Source organism: Engystomops pustulosus, chromosome 4 (assembly GCF_040894005.1).
Source record: "Engystomops pustulosus chromosome 4, aEngPut4.maternal, whole genome shotgun sequence".
Classification (NCBI taxonomy): Eukaryota; Metazoa; Chordata; class Amphibia; order Anura; family Leptodactylidae; genus Engystomops; species Engystomops pustulosus.
The window spans coordinates 85726309-85745293 of record NC_092414.1 but is presented as its reverse complement, the minus strand read 5'-3'; the positions used below and the strand labels follow the sequence as shown (position 1 = coordinate 85745293).

Here is an 18985-nt window from a genome sequence, read left to right as displayed (position 1 = left end):
GGCTGCAACATCCCCTCCTCCTCTGTCCTCTGGTATACACACCCCCTGCACACTTTTTGTACATACCTTCTGCTAAGCTGCAGTGGGCGTGCAGGAGGCGTGCATAGAACAGAGGACAGAGAACGGGTTACAATGCAGAGTACGGATTTTGTTTTATAAATCACAGTATCTGCTGACTTATTTCAATATCATCATGTAAAGCAACTCATTACAGTAAATGAGGCCGGTCCTTTGGTTCTGGAGTTGTTTGATAGGTTCTCTTTAACCCCTTACCAACATGTGACGTAATACAACATCACATGCCTGGTGCGGGTGCATGGAAAGGGCTCAGCCGGTAAGTCTTTGCTGCATATTGCTGGCACCGGGTGTTTTCCTGCTGATCGTCGCTGGCAGCTTCAAAAAGATGGCGCCCATCTTTCCAACAATCGTTGCTCCCTGTGAAGTCTTCCCAAGACCCGTGGCTACTTCGGGTTAACCTATTCATTACAATGTGCTATCAGCACATTGTAATGAATGGGAGTAAAATCCACATATGCTGCCATACTGTACCCAACCTAGGGTTAAAGTACCCTAGGGAGTCTGAAAAATAGTAAAAATAAAAAAATAATAATAAAAAAAACCTAAAAACTAAAATCACCCCTCCTTTCCCTAGAACTGATATAAATAAACATTAAAAATCATAAACACATTAGGTATCGCTGCATCCGAAAATGCCTGATCTATCAAAATATAATGGCTGTTTTTCACTGCGTTTAACCCCGTAACGTAAAATCGCACCCAAAGTCGAAAATGGCACTTTTTCCCATTTAAAAAAAATAAGAAATTCTATCAAAAGGTTGCACAGTCCTAAAAATGATAACATTGTAAACATCATAAAAATCCGCAAAAAATGGCACCTCCCAAAGCTCCTTATACCAAATTATAAAAAAGTTATTAGTGCCAGAAGATGGCAAAATCACCCCCAATTTTTTTGTACAGGAGGTTTTAATTTTTGTAAATGTATGAAAACATTATAAAACCTATACAAATTTGGTATCCCCGTAACTGTACCGACCCAAAGAATAAAGAAGACATGTCATTTGGGGCATACAGTGAAATGCGTTTTTTTTACCAATTTCACTGCATTTGGAATTTTTTTCCATCTTCCCAGTACACAGCATGGAATATTAAATGCCACCATTTTGAAGTGTAATTTGTTATGCAGAAAATACGCCATAACACAGCTCTGTATATGGAAAAATAAAAAAGTTATAGATTTTTGAAGGTGGGGAATGAAAAATGAAAATGCAAAAACAAAAAAGGGCTGTGGCATTAAGGGGTTAAACCAGATTTACTGGTGGTAGACTGTCCCCCTGTCATATTCGTTACCTTATGCATTATGCATGGTGTCTTATGCATTGGTTTTCTGCTCCTTTGTAAGGTCCGTTTGTCCAAGAAAAGAGTTTTATAAAAATATGGTAATGAGCCGGAGGCACTCGGGCATATGTCAGCCGAGCATCTCCTGGCTCCAGCCGCTAATAAATTATGCAAGCCCCTGTAATAAAAATTCATATAATGTCCCTCTTGCAAGCGCAGCAGACAGCCAGTGAAGTCACCCGGCTGCCTGCAAGTCTTGCGCATGCGTAGTAGCACTTTTCTTGCACAGCCACCTGGAGACCAGCCGGGTTTCCCTGCGCAGCCGCATTGGTGGTCTGGTGGTAAATGTCCTTTAATATCTTATTTTGTTAATTGAAATGACCTTTAAGAGTCTCCAGATAGTGGAACCTTTATTTCTAATTAAGAGTGCTTATGTTTCACTACCTGTAGGTTACCCAGGTGTTAGACTACAGTTACACCTTACAGTTACAAGTTTTGGTACCTTTCACTGGTTATATCAGATACTGGATTCAATGTAGATCAATACTTCCTTTAGAGTACGGTAATATCAGTAAGTTCACAGCTGCATTCAGAAGTTTCCCATCTATGGAAAAATAGTGCAGCTAAATTAGGTGATCTTGTGTAAATTCAAGTCTATGGGGGATGGAATTTACATTTTACATTTTTAGAAAGCCCTGACCCAAGTGTGAACTTGGTGTCGGACTGACCCAATAATGGATTAGCAACCTAGCAAGTGTAGCGGCCCAACTAGAAGATTACTAAGGCCATTTTACTAAGACTAAGACTATATGGAGCATGGGCCCCACATTCATTTCATCTGATGGGACAAAGAGAACATTGTCCGGCACTCCGGCACTGTGTGAACTGGCACTAATCTTATAGACACTACAATCTGTTTAGCCTTATCATGACACAGAGGATTTACTAGTTGATAGGAGTTTATTTACCTACTGTAAATTATTTCTTAAAATTCTGTCATTTAATATATAGATTTACCTTTTATAAAGCAACTTGGCAGATTGTCGTGATTGTTGAGACTCAATTACAACATAAATGCTCAGAACTGTGTGACCTTTGAAAAGAAATAACAATAACTTTGATAATAGAGAAGACTGAATCATCTAGCACGACTTTGGGATACTGGACAATATTACAAAAGACACATTCAGAAAATATAAGAACAACAATAGCAGCAATTACAATCCACTTATTTTTGATTTGTCACGCCAGACTCCCAGAATCCTCAATCTTAATGTATCTATGCTTTAAAAAATAGACTAAGAAAAATATTTTAGGATTATATATTCAGCGTGATATAGTAAATATCAGTATAATGAAAATCGTATAGAAGGACTTTACAGAAATAGCAAGTGCCTTATCAAAAGGTATGCGTAAGGCAGGCCTTGGAAAGAGACAGATGATATAGACAGTGGACCCTGATGATTGGCGCAATTATTCTCCGGACTGGGACTCTGATATCTCAAGAGGATTGTCTGCCCACTTCCCAGTGCTTAACATAAGTCTACCTTGGAGCATTTCTAGACTTTTGTATTTTTTTACCTTTTGAATATTGCTAGTTTTCTGACCATCAATTTGTCCCTTGATTCTGTACTGCATTATTCTCCTGGTCTGTATTTATATGAATATTCTTCTGTGTTTGTTTTGTCCTGTTTTTCATCTCTGGGTTTTCACATTGGTGCAGGAAATAAACTTTGACTAGTTGTCACCTACAATTCAGGGTAAGATGTGTTATAAGGTAGGGACAGCTGGGGGTCTAACTTTAGGGCTCACTGTCAGAGTCTCTCTTACCTTTCTATCTTATTATCTGTTCCCTAATAGCAGCATTACAGTAATCCATTGTTTTGGAGTAAGATCTTAAGAAAGCTAATTTAGTTGTGATGTCAGGTACCCAACTATTACTTGCTGTATAATGTCCTTAGTTTAGATGAATACAATTTCTCAATTTCTTTTATTATTTATGTTTATGTGTTAAGTAAGATTTAAAGACAAATAACCTGAAGCCTTCTACAGCTAAACTTCTGTATTATGCCACATGAAAAATAGAAATGCGCTATGATTGTAGGTCAATGTTGTGTTCTGTGTGCTTGGCCCATTAGCATATTATTTACTGCATGACAAGGCACCAAGTGGCAAAGAAATGACAAGTAGATGCTAAAATGTAATCAAGATAGAAATCATGATCCATTACTTTGATGGAACCTTTTATCCGGTTAGAGGTGAGGAATGATAAATTGCTTCACACAATCCTCCAACTGAAAAGGTCTAGTGCAATGTGCTAGAGATGAGGGCATCAACATAGATCAAGCTTAGGTTCAAAAATCTGCCCCCGCAAGATTAATATCTTCTTCATCCCAACTGATTTTCCATTTGTTATTTATTTTCATGCAGAAGTGAATGCAGAAAAGACTAATTGTATGTTTTTGGCCATAAAACAATATGAAAAGATAAAGGATGTATTCCCTTACTGTAGCAGGTCTTACTGAATAGTAATATTCATGTATTATTTTAAGAATAGGCCATTGATTGCAAATTCCTCACATCTTGACAATCTGACAAGGGGTAACAACATTTTTCATTTTTTTTTTAACTTTCTCTGGACTGTTTTCCACTTCTAACTAAAAAACTAAAAGACGTGTTCCCAGTTCAGCTTTTATTGCAAGTGGTGTTAAGGCTCTGGCCGCTTAATATATCCGGACGTAATCTCCATCATCAGGCCTGTTTAGACTAGGTCTAACCTGTTGGAGATTTCAGCTATAATAAATACTGTGGGTTGAGGCATTCCCGCTCTGTCTGCCCCTCAGCTCGCCCGGCTCTTCACCACTTTGGCCATGACAGAGCAGAAAAACCAGAAGACCTGCAGAGAGGAGGCTTTTTACATGCTGGCAAAGAAGGTATTGTTAATCTCCCTCAATGTGTTAGCTCTGAGAGATTGGGAGAATTCACTAACTTTATGACTCCTAAAGAATACAAGAGAGAAGTGTTGCACATCAGCTTAATCTCCCATTATAAGACCTCTGCAGTCACAGTTCAATAGACCCAAAGTTATGTTACACATCTGTTTTTTCTTACCTTTCCTCATGCCTTATAGAGGACCTGTCACCCCAAAAAAAGAACGCACTAGGAGCTGCATACTAAAGTAGGAACACCGGACCGACGTATTCATGTGGGGAGGGGCTAGGAGGCAGTGACTGCCACATGAAGCCTGACAGTCATCCCGGTCATACGCAGGACCGCTAGGAGCTTGGTTCTGACAAAGCTAGCAGTTTATCACTGCTAAAAATAGGGAAGCGCTAGGAGCGGCTTACTTTAGTAAGCAGCTTCTAGTGCTTTTTTTGGGGGGGGGGAGGGGGGGTTACAGATCCTCTTTAAAGACATTCCAGTAGACAATTTATATTGTTTGTGTAATGAAAAGTTATACAATTTTCCAATATGCTTTCTGTATCAATTCTTCATGTTTTTCTATATCTCTGCTTGCTGTAATGCAACAGGAAGCGTCATCATTTACTTCCTGTAGATAAACACCGGTCCATGGTCATGTGATGTCACACAGGTTCACAACACGTTAAAACACACAGTGTAATTAGAGCTGTGTGGTGGACCCGTGTTTATCTACAGGAAGTAAACAATGAAGCTCCCTGTTGCATTGCAGAAAGAAGACAGCAAGCAGAGATGTAGAAAACCATGAAGAATTGATACAGAAAGTATATCGTAAAATTGTATAACTTTTCATTACACAAACAGTATCAATTATTTGCTAGAATGTACTTAAAGTGCACAACCCCTTTAAGGTATTCTAAAATGATTGGCATAAGATGACCTGCATAGAATAATATTTTGTTTATGGAGTACAAGATTATGTTGATTCTACAAATGTGTATAATATTGATCATACAATAGATGCATGTTTAGTATGTTAACTCACCTATCTAAATGTCACAATTTACACAGGACAGGAATAGTGTAGACTATACAGTGCTTTTCATGCCTATGCATGTCCAATGCCACCATATATATCACACTAGGGTGAAGAAGTTCTCAGGTTGTGGGTGACTCACATTTCTTTGTTTCTGCCCTGGTGAAAGTCAAGAATTCATGAATTACAAAGTGACTAGTAAATATTTAAAAATGTGAATTGTTTAGGAAAGGATAAGCCGCAGAGGCACATCAATTATTAATATCTTTGAAAGGCTTACATGAACAGATTCAGTCTGAGAAGCAATGTCTAGCCAGAAGCCTTGTGTTATCAGCATTCTCAAATACAATTTCATATATGAAGATGTTAAAATGCTGAAATGCAATGTAACTTTACATTAAACCTTTGGCAGAGTTCTAAAAGTTCCAGAACCATGCCTGAAATATCAGCTTTGTATTGTTCCTATTGGAATTAATAATGATGTACTTTCTCCCTGAACAATACAACCAAAAATGTGTGTCTGACATTGCCCATACTATACAGCATATTGGGATAAGTACATCTCTGATCTCACACTTTTCTTCTAGGGCTTCTATTTCATTCTTGGACCCATCCAAAAACAATTTTGTTACAACTCTCTGAATGTGGCTAAAATTTGGATACTTCAGGATTGTAGGTGAAAAGGCCTACAGAACTTTCTTTATTGTGAGGAGGTTGAAGAGAATGTCAAAATATATAGACTAGAAAAACATGCTAGTTGGGAAGTAACAAAGCATACTGTATGAGGAACCTTGCACACTGTTAGTTTTATTGCCCGGCTCCTGTAACAAATTAAACTCAGCTATACAGGCTAAAAACATTCCTTTCTTTTGGTTTTAGGTTACTTGATAGATTGCATACTATTGCTATTTGCTTATTTATTTATGTTTGTTTCTTACATTTTATACACAATTTAGATGAACAGAGTTTTCCAGTGTTGTGCCTAATTTATGTTTGGAATCCAGATGTTAATGTTCGCAAAAGAAATGCCATATGCCACATTTAATGCCCTCTGAGATAAATCAAACAGGGCACCCCCCCCCTCCAAAAAAAAGACAGGCGCAAATTTTCTGGCAAAAGATAAATGACCCCCAAGGCCTTTAGTTATGGCTATACACACACAGGGCAAAGTTTTTTCAACCCCATCCAAGAAATTGCATCACATAATGATAATATTTATTATGCTGTTAATCTCTAAGGTATTTACTGCTGTACAACCTCAAAGGCCAAGTGCTTTCTATATACAATAGGACCTTATAAGATTAAGTATAATATTGGCTATAAACAAGATAGTACCTCGAGTTAGTAAACACAATAAAAATGAATTGTAGGGTGAGCCTTGGTAATACAAAGGAGAACCTAGGTTTGTGTTAAATAAAATATATAAATACAGCATATTTTATGAGCAGCAACAAACTGAAATGTGTACAGGACACAAGAAGAATATCATATTTTCTCTCATTGGCATCTTACTGAATGTCTCTTTCTACATCAACTGTGAGCAGTTGAATAATTATGTTACTTCTAAACCTTTGGATCTGAGAAATTCAGTTAAAATTACTTTTGTAACTTTCCTACCTCCCAACTTTTGGGTTTTTCATAAACCACACCCCTTGTCCCATCCCCAAACATAGTTCATGTCCCTGTCCCCATGGGGCTCACAATCTAATCAACCTACCAGTATGTTTTGGAGTGTGGGAGGAAACCAGAGGAAACCCACACAAATAGTATAATATAGTCCCCTTCCTGTAGCCAACCACACTCCCAAAGGACCCATATAATACTCCCTAATGCAGCTCAGCAACATATAATACTTATAAGATAAGATAAGATAAGATAGTCCTTTATTAGTCCCACAGTGGGGAAATTCACAGCGTTACAGCAGCAGAGAGGGTACAGAGAGTGAAGTACAAACTATGACAACAATAATATTAGGGATAAATGAACATAAAGAAAAGGGGGATAAAAAGACAAAAAAGAGACAAGCAATGATCGGCAGTTTGATGTTTAGTCTGTGGATGGGACCTGCAGGGACTGGTTAGGTGGGGGGCGCAGGTTACTTCTGTTTGGGCCTTGTTTGTTGAACAGCCTTTATATATTTATATATCTTTAATATCTTTAATTTTATCCTCCCTTTACTATTAGTACCCTGTCTTCCATCCTTCCTCAAATTGTGTCCTCCTGTTGTTCACCTCCTTTCATTTTGTGGTCTCCTGCCCTCCATCTCCTTTCATATTGTGGCCTCCTGCCCTCCATCTTTCTTCATATTCGGCCTCCTGTTCTCCATCTCCCCTCATATTGTGGCATCTTATCCTCCATGATCCATGATATTTTGGCCTCCCATCCTCCATCTCTTCATATAGTGGACTTGTGTCTTCCATCCCTCTTATATACTGGCCTCCTGTCCTCCATCCCTCTCATATAGTGGCCTCCTGTCATCCATCCCTCTTATATAGTGACATCCTGTTGTCCATCCTTCTCATATAGTGGCTAATTCTCCTCCATCCCTCTCATATAGTAGGAGGAGGGGCAGAGCCAGGTAGGGGAGGAGCTGTCTCCATACATCTCTTCTATAGAGCACTGTAGAGATGTGTGGTGGCAGCAGGATTTGGTGCCGCTTACTGGTATGGGCTCTGCACCTCTTGTGTGTCGGGGCAATGCAGGACTCCATGGGACATTCTCCCAACCTCCCGTGATGGCGGGACAGTACCCAAAAAATGTAACTGTCCCAGGACAATTTGTTGCTATGTCTACCACATATACTCCGGCCTCCAGAAGCGATCCACCAAGTTAGACCAGTTTAGCCCAATCCTGACCTGGAAGAGATTTCAGCTATAGACTAGCTATCGGTTTTCTGTATAGTAAATGCAGCAGGCCAGGGCAATCGCACCTTCTCTCAAAAAACTGCCAATCCTCCCTCTCAAAAAACTGTCAGAAAGGGGGCTTGTTAAATGCCTTCAGAAAACTGTCAGAGAATGCATTGTAGACCCCCCCCCTAATAAGTTTTACATATGCTTCCTACCAAAGTATGAAGACAAGAATTTAGATGATCCACCCTAACCCATGTTCCAAGTCCCCTCTGCAATGTAGGAGGACACCAGTAACAAGGGTGGCAAATAATAGGTGGGGACTATTACAGATTTATTCCAGGGTTACGTCTCTGATACCAGCCCTCCTATACACATCATATTCTCACATTTCAGGCATCGACTTATTTAAAATAATGAGAAAAAGGTTTTTGTCTGAATTGTACAATAGAATGTCTCATATAGTTTGATAGTTTGGCATTATAATGTTATATAATGTTACACTTGACATTCTAGTCTTATTAATGTAATATTTCCTTTCCTCCAGGGATTGTATTGAATACTGAGAAAAATCAAAATGAATTGTTTTGAGAAGAGGACAATGCCATGGTCATTACACAACTGTGCAGAACTGCAGACACTTAAGGGAACACATGTTTGAAGAGTTTATTATTTTATTCTACCCTTTTAGTTGCTTCTTCCCTCTGACAGTGACATTTCAGAGAGAATACTCTGCCCTAGAAAAACAGGTAGATTTACATAATTTCTTGCTTTAACAAGTTTTTTTTAAGGCCAATCTAGTGATGAATTATGAAATTACTTGAGAGACCATAAGAGAACTAAAAGGTCATTTCAATCCCCATGCCCATGTGTACATACACTACTAAATAAAGTGGTGAATGTTTAACTATCGTCTCTATTATGCACTTGTCCTTGTCCTTCATAACATGATTAAAATGATGACCTTACAAATCCTAAGGTAACCCTATTGTTAGTGGTTATAAATAAGACTCCAACAAGTGAGACTGCAATTTATTAACATGCTCTAACTTATTTTATGCATTTATGCCCAACGCTTGATGTTAACCCCTGTAGTTCGCGCCAGATATACCAAAAAGCCTTTTTGTATATCTAACACATGAATGTGGCCGGATCAAACCTACCCAAACCCTGTCTGACATTTTAATTGTGCTATACCTGTGTCAGAAAGTGGTGTAGGCTATCACGCACTGGCCTGGTCTGGCATAGCCTACTCCACACCCTTCCCCGCCCACTTGGCATGGAGATGGCTTTAGGGATAAATAGAACCAGCAATTGAGACCGTTTCAAGGCTTGTAGGCCAGTACATATGAAGGTTACACTTTATTGAATATAAATTTAAAGTATACGGCTTTGGTCTTTTAACGTCTCTAGTTATAAATTGGTTTGGTTCCCTCAAAACATTGGGGCAAATTTATCTAAAGTGTCATAAGGTAAGATGGTGGAGAGTAAAACTAGACAGCCTTATGCTGCACCAGGATTTTCCCTGTGTCTGATGCTAGATGATAGCAGGTGTAGTGGAACTTTGCACCTGCTATTAGCTTAGTTAACGCCAGAAAAGTGTGCCAAAATTTAGGAGCACATGCTTAATTTTTGGTGCACAGTCTTTATCCAGGAAACCCACACATAGTTCTTAGGAGACCACGCCTGTTTTGTTGCAATAGTAGTAAAAGTGTCTAAATCTGTCTTAAACCAGCATTTATTTTTTTCTGCTACAAAATACAACAGAATACATCTCTGCCTCATTACCTATTAGTCTTCTGTGATTCATTTAAAGTCAAGCATGCTTAACTAGGGGCACTTACTTATAGTTCCAGGCACTTTGATTGTGGTAATCTTCTTATATTTGTTATCTCTAACCTCCTTCATTCTAAGAGCAACTGTTAAACTTATGCTAATGAGGTATGAGGAGCTATACAGTTACACGGTTTCACCCCCCTCCCCACCCCTTGCTCCTTCAGCACTTGTGTAGTGTTCACTCAACTCACAGCACAAACAGGGGAAGGGGTTAAGAAACTGTAACAGTCTGTAAAGCCAGATCACAGAGTTGCTAGGGTAGCCTCTCTGGCTCATGATAGTCACTGTGCCTGGATCTATGAGCAAGTGTTCCTGGCTTATCACGCTTGATTTTTTTTCCAAAAGATTTTATTGAAATAATAACAGGAAATTACAATGTCAATAAAGTTGCAAAACATAAAACATTACATTGTATAACTGTATAACTGACAGTATAACTATAACTGTCATGGGTACAATGACATAACCAACACTCGGTGGTGCCAGAAAAGCTCCACAGTAATTGAAGGGCCTAGAATCAGGTAATTTAAAGTAGTGCAATTTTTTGACATGAGTAGGGTGTTAAAACATTGAACAGAAGTGGGCTAGGGTGATGTTTGATTTTGGTTTTTCAACCTGCCACCCATTTTTATTTTTGTATTTATAACAGCATAAAAATGTGGTCGTGCTTTTAATACATTAATTGATTCCACTAGAGGCAAGACTAAACTCCTGGTCTATTCAGTCAGGTAAATTCTGCTAAATAGGTAAACTCTAATGTCAAATGAAATATGTAATCAGAAGAGATCCTATTGTTATAATCAAGTTTGAAGTCTCAAGTCAACTGTATTTTTTTAAAGAATTTCAGCCTACAAATAACTAAAGGTGACCTGACCCGACAATAATATTCTATTATTTTCCAGAGAATATTGGGGCAGATTTACTTACCCGGTCCATTCGCGATCCAGCGGCGCGTTCTCTGCGGTGGATTCGGGTCCGGCCGGGATTCACTAAGGTAGTTCCTGCGCTGAAGTCCGCCGAGGCATGCCAGAATGCACTGAAGTTCACCGGCCTATTCCTGGTGAAAGTAAGCGCGAGTCCCGCGACCCTTTTTTTTTTTTTTAAATGCGGCGGTTTTTCCGAATCCGTCGGGTTTTCGGTCGGCCACGCCCCCAGATTTCTGTCGCCTGCATGCCAGCGCCGATGCGCCACAATCCGATCGCTTGCGCCTAAATCCCGGGGCAATACAGGGAAAATCGGTACAAATCGGAAATATTCGGGAAACACGTCGGGAAAACGCAAATTGGGCCCTTAGTAAATGACCCCCATTGTGTATTAAACATTGTTCTCCAATAACAATAATTGGATAATAGGAATAGGAAGATTAGTGTGAAGATGATCGCAAGAGATGGAGATATCTAATAAGGCATCCTAATAAGATGTATATAAGATGTAGTTATGTATTCCCCTTAGCTGCACAACAATCTCTGCTCAGCTCACAGAGGACACCTAGACATCTAAACTCTTCAACAGACCTCAATGAATATATATATGTGTCTTTAGTGCCTGTGGCTCATGTGAATGCATAAGCCTATTGCAACGGTCACACAGACGACAGAAGGTACTTGGGAGTACCTGGGAGGAAAGTCTCTATGGGAAGAGTCCGGAAGGAGAAGTCTGTAGCCAGTGGACCCTCTGGACTACCACGGGAGATGGAGAGAGTTCTATCCGGATCCCAGGTGGTCTTCACCAGAGCCCGCCGCAAAGCTGGATGGTCTTGCTGCTGCTGGGTGCCGCCAGGTTGTTCCACGGGATGTAGGACACAGCAGGAGTGCAGCTTGGAAGGATGAGCTGGAACTCACGGCAGGCAAACAAACAGCAGCTGGCACAGGACCCAGGCGGGAAGGAACGGAGAGGTCCTTGGAGGAGAGTTGGTGGCTTGGAGGCGTCAGGGAATGCTTTAACACGGGAGCCACCAGGAGCGTATGGGAACACTGGAGACAGGAAACACGGAGGAGTCTGGAAACGCTGGAGGACAGGAAACACGGAGGCGTCTGGAAACGCTGGAGGACAGGAAAGCGTCTGGAAACGCTAACGGGCTTTCTTCTTTCTTCAGCAGGAACCGCTGTGGGAAGCAAAGTTTGGAAACCTCGGAAGTTCCATGAAGAATGCTGAAGATCTGGCGGGGAGAGAAGGGAGGTGCCGGATTATAAGTGCTGAGCCGGATTAGCCAGCGCCAATCAGGAGGACGGTTTCTGCAATTCCAGCATTGCATACCTTTGGCATTCTAACTGTTAATTGCGCCAAAAACCCAGGGGATTACAGGGAAAATCGGCGCAAATCGGAAATATTCGGGTAACACGTCGGGAAAACGCGAATCGGGCGCTTAGTAAATGACCCCCAATGGGGCTTATTTACTGAGGGTTGTGCTGCTCACTTTCGTCGGACTGTTTGCAATTTCCAGGATATGCGTAGCTTTGACAGGTATTAAACAGGGGTTTGTGCTGGGATTGTGTCGCAGCTGCATTGGCTTTCATGTGACAGAAATCAGGGGGGGGGGGGGCGTAGGATGATCCAACTGATTCAGACTCAGTGTTGCAAGACCATGCACTTACATGCCCCAGGAAGAAGAAGGTGAACTCTGGCGGACCTGAGCGGGGAAGCGCCACATGCAGGATATCAGGCGCACAATCTTAGTGAATCACGGCAGAGTGCATGATCGTTGGACAATGCACTTTCTGTAAACTCCGCGGAGCGGGTAAGTAAATGTGCCCCAATGTACCATTAAACCACTGGAGCGGTGGTTGTTGGAAATGGGCTTATTTACACCTATGTAAATATTGCATTAAAAAAACCAGACGTTTGCAGCTAGACTAGTCATTTACCACATTATCAATATTAATTTTTGATACATTTTATGTTAGCTTCATTGAAAGAGAATGTGCTTTTTTTTTCAAAAATAAGGACATTTATAAGTGACCCCAAACTTTGAGCTTTAGTGTATGACCTGAAAGCAGATAATTTTTGTTTGGGTTTGCTTACTTTTAATTATAGATTACCTTTAAATTAAGCAAATTAGCACTTCTGCTCATTTTCTATGTCTTTATTTCTGTGTTAGGCCTCATGCACATGACTGTGTGTTTTGGCCATGAGCTAGCCGCACAAATGACATCTAACCAACGGCTCCTTTACTTTCTACTGGGCAAGTTCACAGAGCATGCCCCATGCATCATCGTGGCGTGAATCCTATGCACTTTTGCAGGGTAACTGGCAACAATGTCAAATGGGCCACAAGGAGATCCCTGCTTGTGAATGAGGCCTTAGAATCAATTGATCGATCTTGTCTTTAGTGTCCCAACATATGGCTATGTCATCAGTATTACCATGTTAATAACTGATAAAACTCTTTTGGAGTATCAGCTCTTATGTAGACCTCTAAGTAGTCTATGCTGTGCATGAGTTTCTGCAATTTGTTTGCTATGCTATGCTAGGTTTTTCTAGACATAAGTATAGCTTTGTCATTTTATTCTAAAACCCTTTTCCTGTAATAAGACGTGCAGGAACAACATGTAATTACACAGAAAAAGAACATGTGTGATTGTCACACCAATTTCTCGACTGGCTGGAAAGCTGTAAATTAACCGAAATGGACAGTACTCTATCAGTGACCAGCCATGGGGTCAGCAGTAACCTTAGCCTGTGCAAGTCTGCAAATTCACACCCAACAGCTGTTCTCTACCTGACATGTTGATCTGTGATGTGCAGCAGGTGTCCACTCCAGGAACTTTTGTTGGCTTCATGTTTAGTGCCTTGATAATCTGAAAAGCTTTATATTCTCCCAGCTGTGTGCAATATATCAACAGCAATGAAATCCTAATCATTATCAAGCCTGTTGGGGGCCAAACCTCTACGACAAATGTCTTCTCCTTTTTTTCATTTGTTATACTTTGCCTCATACTGGAAATAATAATAAGTCATTTCACAACATCTCCGGCTGCAGGATTGAAAGAATAATACATAAAAATAATTAGTAGTGTGATATTTAATTATACTGCTTTGTATTGCACTGCTTCTGAAGAATGTGGTGGTTATATATGCAGATCAAGCAGATCAAGCATAAAAATGACAATAATACAAAAGAGCGTAAAGGAGGTGATAAGTGAGGTAAGCTTCAAATATACAACAGAAGCTTTACTAACATATCTAAAGGTAGGATTGCAAATGTGAATGATTTGGATATACAGGGGCACATTTACTTACCCACTCCATCGCGATCCCCGAGTTGCATTGTCCGACAAGGATTCGGAGCTGCCGCGATTCACTAAGATTGTGCATCCAATTTCCTGCATGTGTCGCTTCCCCGCTGAAGTCCGCCGGAGTTCACCTTCTTCTTCCCGGTGCATGTAAGTGCATGGCTTGTGACCCAATTTTGAATGTTAAATCCTGTGTGTTGTCCAAATCCATTGGATTGTCCATCGGCCCGCCCCCCGATTTCTGTTGCATGAAAGTCGGCGTTTGTGCCAAAATCCGAACGTGTGCACCACAATCTGCTTTTAAATGCGGTGCAAAACAGTAATCGTTTGAATATCTGTCGTTTGTGCGGTCTGCAGACTCTTAGTAAATGAGCCCCACAGTGTTTTTACTTGGTGTAGTCTACTACCACATGACCGTGGCTGGTCCAACAGATTTCTTGGACTGGCCACAATTTAGCGCTGATGTCTTGTAGGGAAGAAGAGACACCTAGCATTATATATTATTATAATCCAATGTGTGGTTGGTCCGCAGATGCGTGCCTTTGGCGTTAAGCTGGGTTCTCATCTCACCAGGAAAGCTCCTAATGTACATGCTAAGTTTGTTCGTAAAATTACGGAAACACTGGACTAAAAAAGTGTTAAAACGTGGGGGAAATACAACCCACACTTTAAACAGTGTGGTGCACATTAATCTGAAGTTTCCAATAGCATGATATGTCGCATGAATTAAGAGGCACATACATTCATATGCTAGAAAGTCAATTTAAAGGATATCAACCAGTTAAAAAACACCCCCGCTAGTCTTTATGTTTGTCCCGGCCATGTCTGTCTCTAAGCTTGACATTCTGGGATCACCTTGAAAAGAAATTTATAATTAGCAGCACGAAGTACTTGGACAAGATGTCCGACCCTCCAGGCTGCTAATTATGCATGCCCCCGCACCTCCCTCTTCTAAGCCTCTCACATGAGGTCACCTCCAACTTCCAGCTAGGGAGAGGGAGGTGGTAAAGGGTATGCATAATTAGGAGCCCAGAGCAGCAGATATTTTGACCCTGTGCTCCGTGCTGCTAATTATAACTTTCTTTTCTAGGTGATCAAGACTAGGGACAGACAGCGTCATGATCAACATCAAGAGAAGCGGGGGTGAGTATTTGTAGTTTTTAACTGGTTGATTTTCTTTAAGGACAAATGCACTGTGGAATTTGTTTTAATAATAATAATTCCTTTATTTATATAATGCCAGCATATTCCACAGCGCTGCACAGGGCTTGGCAAATCAGTCTGTTTTTCATCATTTTTAGTATGTATGAACCCTGACTTGTGTTTTACTTCATACTTATAGGCTAATTAAATGCAAATCAGCTCTGTCTGGATCAGTATTTCTGAGTGCTTTAGGAATGCTTGCTTAACTTTCATCTGTTGTAGCTTGTAAGACTAAGTTTGCATGCTTTACCATGCATAAATAATGTTGGCCTTTAGTTATGCTCAAAGCTAGTGTGGGCTCATGGTAAAATATAGAAGAGAAATGCAAAAATAATTTATAAGAACAGACCTAGAAAAAAAGGAAGATTTAGGACAAATTATCCTGTATGTTCCAGATGCAGCAGCCTTCTTTATTGTGAAAAACATAATGTGGTATAAAAAAGTGCCTTCTGAGCTTTCCATGTATTTATTATGTCCGTGTAAACCAATTGTATCGCAGTTGCAGTTTTGTAACTTGACACTTTTTAATACTGTGCACTTAAGGGGGTGTGGTAGTGTGTTTTTGTAATTTGCAACACATTTATAACAGAATGAAACCAAGTGTACCAAGAAAAAATAGGTGGCAGTATGGGCCTATCCTGAAAACTGAGCAAAAGAGTCTGCAACACTATTAAATAATGTGGCACAAAGTGCACAAAGAAGTGCAAAATAAAACTAGACACATTGGGGCTTATTTACTAAGGGTCGCGGATTGTACTTCCTTCGGACTTTTCACCGTTTTCGTGATTTGCACGGCTTTGAAAGGTATTTCACAGGTGTCTGCACTGGGATTGTGTCGCACACAATCGGATTTTGGCGAAGCTGCGCTAGCTTCCATGCGTTCAAAATTGGGGAGCATGCCGTCGGATGATCTGACTGATTCGGACTGAGTGCAGGATTTCACTTTTAAATTGTGTCCCAAGACAATGCACTTACATGCACCAAGAAGAAGATGGTGAACTCCATTGGACCTGAGCGGGAAAGCGACACATGCAGGATATTGGGCACATGATCTTAGTGAATCGCATCAGACAATGCACTTTCTGTGATCTCTGCAGACCAGGTAAGTAAATGTGCCCCACTGCACCAGTAATCTTTGGGCCACTGTCTGATGCTGGATGATACTTCTGATAAATGATAAATGTGGTGTACGGTCCGACTATGCACCATAACACCCATTTAAGTTCAGAATTTTGTGTTGCGCGGGTATACTTCAGCAATGACAAAAATGTGTCACAGACACTTTATAAATACATGTTCACATGGAAAAGAATGTGCAAAGTTAAAAAACTGGTGCCAGGGCAAATAAATGTGGACCACTGTCTTTGAAAATACATAACTTTTTTTTTCTTTTTCTGCTTACAGATCTGTAGGAAGGTTTGTTTTCTACCTAACTAACTGTATCTTCTAGAGACAGTATTCAATACCCCATGCCTTGTTACTGTGAAGCTAGAAAGAATTTGTGATGAAATTGTATAAAAAATCCATTGGTACCATCTACTTCTGGACCCAGTTTTCATCGCTTTCACTGTGCGCTCCAAATTACACCTTTACTTTATTCTTTGGGTCGGTACAATTAAAGGGATACCAAAATTTATATCACTGCTACTATTTTGGGGACTGTACAACAATTTGATGACTTTTTATAATATTTTTAAAATGGTGTTGCAAAATGGTGAAAAAATGGTGTTTTGGAGATTTGAGGGGTATTTTCTGTTACGGGGTTCACCGCCGGAAATACATACATGTATGACATAATGTTGTATTGTTTTTTTCATGAATTAATTAAAAAAAAAGAAATATCAATGTCACTATCTACGATAAAAAGTGCTATGTCCAGTAATCATGGACAGAAAATAAATAATATTTATAACCAATGTCCTTCTCTTTCATGGCTGAAAAAGATTGACTTAGCTAATGAACTGAGCAATATCCAATTAAGAACATTTGTTTATTTACTGACAAAGGCGGGAGAGAGAAATATTTCCTGTGTTAAGACCAGTCTGGATGAATAGATGCTGTATAGTTGTGTAGGGTATAGGGTGCAACACCCCCCCCCGGGTACTGCATGAGTTATGTACTGTTATAGGCTGACACTTATTTTAATATTTGAAGTTTCCTTTCCTGTGGGGAAAATATTTGAGTGATTTATTAGAGATGGGGACGCTGTGGATGTTGTATATCTGGACTTTTTCAAGGCATTTGACACCATGCCACATAAAAGGTTAGTACATAAAACGAGACTGCTGGGACTAGGGGAAATCTGTGTATTTGGGTAAGCAATTGGCTTAGTGATAGAAAACAGAGGATCTTCATTAAATGGGTTTTCCCATGAAAGAAATTCAAATCTCAATTCCCTAGTGGTGTTTACACAATAAAAATCATTTTAACCCCTTACTTTACACTTTTACTCAGTGTTATTGCTGTTTTAGCTCCTGTCACTTCCTGGGCTGCTCAGTGCAAAACGGACTCTCTAAGCATGATCCATCTAGTTCTGTGAGCTAACAATGTGGTTAGATTATCAGGGTACAGGTTTATATACACTTTCATCTGGCTTCTGACATTGTACTAACACACTGACACATAGAAAGAGAGATGAGACAGATCAGAGATGATGAGATGCATGAGATGCCTATTACACAGAGGCTGACAGACTTTTACACTTTCAGCACTACTACATCTCTGTTCTCACATATATGTGCCTGCCTCCCCCTTCTCACAGACCCTGTGTTTGTGTGAAACTTATGTTCTTTTAGTTTGTACTTTGCAGCTTCTCTCTACTCACAATTGGGTGCTGGCAGGAAGTGGTGAGTGTCAGTGTAAGCTCTGTGCTAGGACTGCAGGAGAGCGTGGCACACATCCACCGAGCAGAAAGAGACAGAAACTCAGCTCCACACTGTCACACAGGAATCCAAGATGGCGGCCCATCCTAAGTCAGTTACAGCTGTGTGTCTAGGGGCAACTGAAATTGTGTACAGCAGGACTGATAGAGACAGGTTGGATTTATATCTGGGAAATGCTGTATTTTTGTTAATAACAATGAATTAGAGAGTTTGTTATTCTGTTATCCTGAGTACATATAAGAAACTTGTCTTTGTCAGAATACCCCTTTAATAGAACATTCTCAGATTGGGTTGAATAATAATAATCTTTATTTATATAGCGTCATCATATTCCTTAGTGGGTTACAAATTAAAAGTTACTAGTGAAGTGTTACAGGGGTCAGTATTGGACCCCGTTTTTTAAATATTTATATTAATGACCTAATAGAGGATTTGCACAGACAAGTTTCAAACTAAGCTCTGTAAAGTAATTAATACCGGGGCTCATAGTATAACATTACAAAAATGATTTGTTGAAGCTGGAGGAATTGGCAGAGAAATGGTTAATGAGGTTTAATGTAGGTAAATGTAAAGTTATGCACTTGGGCCATGGAAACCAAAAAGTACAATTATGTACTAAACAGTCAATTACTTGGTAAAACTTCAGCTGAAAAAGACTTGTGGGGTATTGGTTGA

General features: G+C 40.0%; 1 long non-coding RNA gene across 1 annotated transcript; it reads right to left on the bottom strand.

The window, feature by feature from the left end:
* Positions 1-1864: 1864 nt before the first annotated feature.
* LOC140129026 (uncharacterized) lies at positions 1865-18386 on the bottom strand. Its single transcript, XR_011855255.1, has 5 exons — positions 18253-18386; positions 5321-5470; positions 2938-3104; positions 2374-2449; positions 1865-1960 (listed from the first exon to the last, which is right to left on the bottom strand). It is a non-coding gene; the product is annotated as an uncharacterized lncRNA (long non-coding RNA).
* Between the last annotated feature and the right edge of the window lie 599 nt (positions 18387-18985).